Raw genomic sequence first — 6,000 nt, forward strand, 5'->3', positions numbered from 1 at the left:
AGAGTTATAACATGTTATAACGGTTGTCAAAGTGAGTGAGTGTGTGAAAAATCGCTGATTGTGACTCTCATGAAGTTAAATAAACAGGTTTAATATGTCAAACACATTCTTTGCAACCTCTTCTTGTATCTTACCTATTCAAAATATGACCATAGCATCTAATTATTTCATAATTAAAAAACATTGTTTTAGCTGAAATGAGTATTTGCAACCTTGGAGCGCTGCGTTATTTTGTAAAAAAATCGATGAAGTGAGTCATTCTAAACCGATCCACTTTCACCTTAAGCTTCATGTTAGATACTCCATGGCACGTATTACCCTACCTTAGCCTATAACGATTTCATTATTCTGCAATGGCGTTTCCTTAACCTAAATCTACCTGTGCACCAGCTCTCAAAACATAAACAATTATCAAAATATTGCTTGCAATGGATTGATATCGAGTAAACTAGAAGATTAAGTGTATTTTTCAACCGATTCGAGTATGAATATGGCATTAAATCTGATTTTGAAAGTTGGTGCACAGGTAAAAAGTGAGGTTACGGGACGCCACTGATTAGAACCAGCAAGTTGATATTTTAAGACGTTTCTGAGATTCACGTAATTTCAAATTATTTTTAAACTTAATTTACCCCATTTTGAAAATGTTGCTCGCAGTTTTAACCTCAAATGTTGTATTGGGTGTGTTCCTTGAAAAGCCGTATCAAGAATAAAATTATCTATCCAACTACATGAGAATTTAACAATAGAATTTTAGAATAACAGACTGAAGTGGTAATTTTTATACGATAGATGAGGAGGAGATTCTTTTTTTTTCCATTATTTAACGTCGGTCTCTGTTCCGCAATCTAGTGCCAATCACCGACGGACATCGATTGCCATCCATTGACGGTAATCGAATGTGCAGGAAGGCAGCTTCCACCACACCTGCGTAGGATATCGCACCCATTATTCAAACACACATATGGGCCGGGACCAACGGCTTTACTTCCCCTTCCGAAGGAAGACGTGCAGAGATTTTTATGCCTCAGAAAAATCCCACCGACCTCGGCTGGGGATTGAGCCCAGACCCATTGGGGTGTTAGAAAGCAGTCACGCTTACCACTACACCACCGGCGCACGCTATGTCTAAAGGCACTTTTTTTGCAACTTTCATGTACCTCAGTTTTTTCTTCACAGGATGTTAGTATTGATCCTTACAATCAACTCTGTGATGGTTTGAAAATATTTCATCTTGGGTTTTTTGAGAAAAGGTGTTTTGAAGTTTACAACGCCGATAACGAAGGCGTATATTCAACTATTGGGGATACAAAACTATTGCGAATTGAACGTTAAATCAGGTTTAAAAGTTGATTGAATTAATCCAAATGGCATTAGAGTTCTCTTTGACTCTCAAGCAAGATGCAATTGCTTACGTCGACTTTGCGCAAAATCAATTAATATTTGTTGCTAGAACAACTTCTTGTTTAATTTCTCTTCCCTCATATAAGTAAAAGAGAAATAAACGAGCAGGACAGTCCGAGACAGCCACGTAATCATAGTTGGCATTGATTTTCTGCCTGTTTCGAGTGTTTTTTGAATCTCTCGTAGAAAATAGAGAGTTCGCTTGTTGTGCTTCAAAAAAGCAATTCTGTCAAAAACAAAAAAAAAAAAAAAATCACGCCACGCCAGCGACGTTTGTTGAAAGATTTTTATCGGAGATCAATAAAGGAGTTAGTAGTTATCTGAAATGTTTGTGTCCCGTACTCAGCTGGTGACGAAGGTGGCATTGGGCCGTATGAATAAAAAGAGTTTACTTTACTTTCCCGTGCTTTTCTTATGGGAAAAGTAAAGTAAACGCTTTTATTCATACGACCTATTAACAACCCTGAGGGATAGAAAATTAGTTTGGATTTTTGGAACCCATGACGAAGTTGTTTGAAAATCGGTTAACAGATAATGCCAATAATACAGGAATGAAACTCACGTGATGTTAGTTGCTCTTGCAAAGTGAGTTTAGGTAGCCTTCACCTTTAATTACTTAGGAAAGTTTAAGACGTTCCTCAAAAGAATCAGAGAAGTTTAACAACTTTCAGAGAAGTTCATAGATCTCAGTTCAGAAAAATTCTTCAAACTTTAAAGATGTGCTTCGATCTTCGGAGAAGCTCTATACACTTCAGGAAAATTCTGCCAACTTCAGGGACGTTTTGTGAGCTTCAGAGGAGTTCAATGTCCTTCTGATAAGTTCTACGACTCACAAGACTCAGAGTCGTTCTGAGAACTTAAAAAAAGTTCTAAGAACATCAGAAAAAATTGAAGAATTTCATCGAAGTTCAACGAAATCACGGAAAAACCAAAAAGCTGTCTCATCGAGTCGTTGGTGGAACAACTCCCACTCCATGTCTTAGAAAACAGGTTTAAGAGAGAGAATTTGTTGCGATATCTCTTTCGCTTTTACACTTCCTTTATGAAATGCGATCAACGGCATGAGCAAGGTGGCAGCAGGGGTGGGATGTGCTGTCAAATCGGCCTACTGAAAGTCCATCAAAGAGATGTAAATATGTAAGGCTCAGTGAATTTGTTATCTCTTTCGTTCTCCCGCTGTTTAAACGGTTGAAGGAGTGTGACGTCAAACTAACTTCATCCATTTAATCAGCCGGAGAACGAAAGAGACGACAAATTTACTGGGCCTCACCTGCTCATGGATTTGCCATATGAGAATTTGGTTCCAAATATCAACAATCCATCGTTGCTTATGACTTTGTTGTCGTTTGGAACCAGTTATGCGAGGTAGGCGATGATTGTTCGTATTTGACAGTCACCTCCCCCCAGTGTGGAAGGGCGTAAAAATGAGAGTTCGCCACCTACAAAATATCCTGAGTGCGGCTCACGCATGTTACATTGCCGTTAACCTGAATAAACAAATTGATCAGTTTATGAAAATTGAGGTTCACAAATATCCAGTAAAAGATGTTGTCTTGTTGTTCAAACCATGTTGACTGTCGAATTGTGCGAATGTGTGGATATTTATAAGAAAAAAGCACAAAATAAAAGAAAAACAAATTCATAAAAATGTGTAAATCATGCAAGGGGTAGGTCACAGCAATCTTGGGTCATCATTTTTGTCAGTGTGCCGCAGGTGTGCCGATTGTACCGGTAACCCGGTATTTTGACGCCTTGAATGTTTTGGTTTGAAATCGCAAGGATAAATCGGATTGAGGATGACCCGCGGGAAGAGGCGGGTGTGTGAAATGTTGGTGTTTTGTGTGCATAGGATGATAAAAGTCCTGAGTGACCTACCTGCAAAAATCTATTACCGAAGAGGAAATCTTACTGTACCACTGAAACGAAGTATTTTTACTACTTTAATCTCCAACAATCATATTCAGCTGTATTTGTTTCGATCCGTAACAGTTTAGTATCGTCTATAGTCCATACACGCCTTGATAAACCACTAAGTATACTTCAAAATACTTTTGCTAAAAAAACCCAAGATGAAATATTTTCAAACCATCACTGATTTGATTGTTAAGATCCATTCTAACTTCCTGTGATGAAAAAACTGAGGTACATGAAAGTTGCAAAAAAAGTGCCCTCAGACATAGCGTGCGGCGCCGGCTGAGGAGATGAAAGTATAGAATTGATAGTTTGTGTGCATTAGAGTGATGCAAAATTTGAAATTTTCGCTCCACAATACTTAAACGATTCCAAATCGGATTCTGACTAACCTCTCAAAATTTGAACCCATTTGGTGAGAAACTGAGATGGCACAAACCATTTGAAGTTTGTATGGGAATTATTATGGTAAAACCAAGATTTTTGTTCATGGCTATCTAATAATTCACCATATCGGTCTGCTTCAAAAACTTTCAACTGTACTTGTAGGAAAATTTCCCAGCTACAACTTTGCTCAAGACCATTTTTTGATTAAATGCAGGGATCGAAAGTTATCAATGGTTCAATGCGATGATGCCTTATGATCATGCTCAATCAACTGCTCAGCAGGCAACATTGGTGTTTCTGGGGTGTTGAATAGGACACGAAAATCATGGCTACTATGCCACTCTGCAAAATACAGTGTTGCCTACAGAGCAGCTGCTTGATCATGTCATAAGTTTACCAATCTCTTAAATAATTAATATTTTTTCCTGCCTCGTTTTCCATAGAAACGGTTTTCTATAAGAATGGCTATTGAACTGTTTCGCAGCTCAATATGGAAAAGACTAAAAGGCAATGAACAAAAAGTTGAGATTTTCCATAGTAATTTACATGTAAACTTCAAATGGCTTGTGCGAAGTCTGTTTCTAACCAAATGAGTTGTAACTTTGAGAGGCTAATCAGGACCCGATTTGAAACCACTGCACTAAGCACTGTGGAGCGAAAAAGTCAAATTTTGCATCAGTCTAGTGTGCATATAGAAAGTAGATAGCGAGCTAGGACAACTTTTAAGGAAGGTACAAATCGGTTTTATCATCTCTCTCTTCACCAAACTTCCCCTTTGGAGATGGATGGTGAGGGGTGTCCCCCCCGCCACCACTGTGTGGGTGTGGAGTGGAGTGTGGGGGGTGTGTCCCCCGCAAAAAGAGATGATCGCCGACCGCTCAAGTACCAACGATGTGTTTGAAACAGTTCTACCGATTTTTACCGCACTTCAGTTGTTATTCGAAGGAAGGCATCCAGTCGTAGGTTTGGAAATTGCAGCTATTGTTTACCCCTACCACGATATGTGCTCCTGTCATCGTCGACTGTACCTACCTGATTGATGGTATGCTCCCATCCAGAGTTATGTACTTTGACTATATGTTTAGTATTAATTCTGCGTGAAGTCAACGATTTACATAGTTGAAGATAAAAAAGATACCACTTCAGTCTGTTATTCGAAATAGCATCTTCAACTATGTAAATCGTTGACTTCACGCAGAAGTAATACTAAACATATAGTCAAAGAACATATCAATACTGATATTTTTAGGGGCAACCTAATTTTAAGCAACAAAATAGCTAGGTAGACATATGAAGAGCTAGGCAAATGGAATTCTCAGCAAAGTTGCCTGAAATAATTTATCCTACTATTTTGCTTCAGAATGTAACTAGAGTTAACTACCCCATTTTCGGCCTATTAAGCACTACCCGTACTTAGTCTTTCTTAATCTAGCGTAGTTTAGCACCAAATGGAATGTTATTATTACTGATGGCTTCCAAATTTATGTAGCTTTCCGTACGATTTTCTAGAGATAAACAAATTGTTGAGATATTTTTAAAAGTCTAACACTGCTTATTGACGCCAAACTTGGCCTACGGATTCTAAATTGGGCCTAACGCATTGAAACGCCAAAGAATTCACTTCGGCCTATCGGATGAAAATAACGATTGATTCGGTCGGAGCGTTTGTTAATTTGTTTTTGAGAATATTGGGTGCAAACATTTACCCTGCGCTTTGGTCAGAGAGCGTATAGGGCGTCGTTGTGCCAATTTGGTCGTGGCACATTTCGAGTATGAGAGAGGGATTGCAGTTTGCTCAAAAGTGCCTGAGTAAAATGCAAGTATTTTCGATGATTACCCGTAGTTGCTACAGTGAAGATATACACCCATATTCTCGTTTACGTCTGGACGTGTTTGCCATACAGAAACATTTTTATTTGATGTGTGGTGGATGGGTTTCGGGCGTGGACGGGCATATGTGCGATAATATTAAGTTTACGTTAGGATAACGTTGTTGGCAGGTGTTGGCAGGGTCCAATATTGGACAGTTTGATGTTTATAAAGTACCATCAGTTAAAACTGTATTTTTGAACGTTATTTCTATACATTCTTATATTTTTTTAGTAGATTATCATGTTGGTGTAAGCTGATTCAAAGAGTAAACGGTATTAACATTGAGTTGTCCATAGTTGGTCGTTGTTGAACTTGTGGTACTTGCACAACATTTCATGTGAGTACCAATGTAACCATATAATCACAAAATAGCTTTAGGTGTGGGTTCAGAGTGGGACAATGTCACTGAGATATGGTTAGTTGGGT

The sequence above is a fragment of the Ochlerotatus camptorhynchus genome, unplaced genomic scaffold, assembly GCF_037179485.1.
Source record: "Ochlerotatus camptorhynchus isolate MF236.1 unplaced genomic scaffold, CSIRO-AGI_Acam_v1.1 ptg000498l, whole genome shotgun sequence".
NCBI classification, from domain to species: Eukaryota; Metazoa; Arthropoda; class Insecta; order Diptera; family Culicidae; genus Ochlerotatus; species Ochlerotatus camptorhynchus.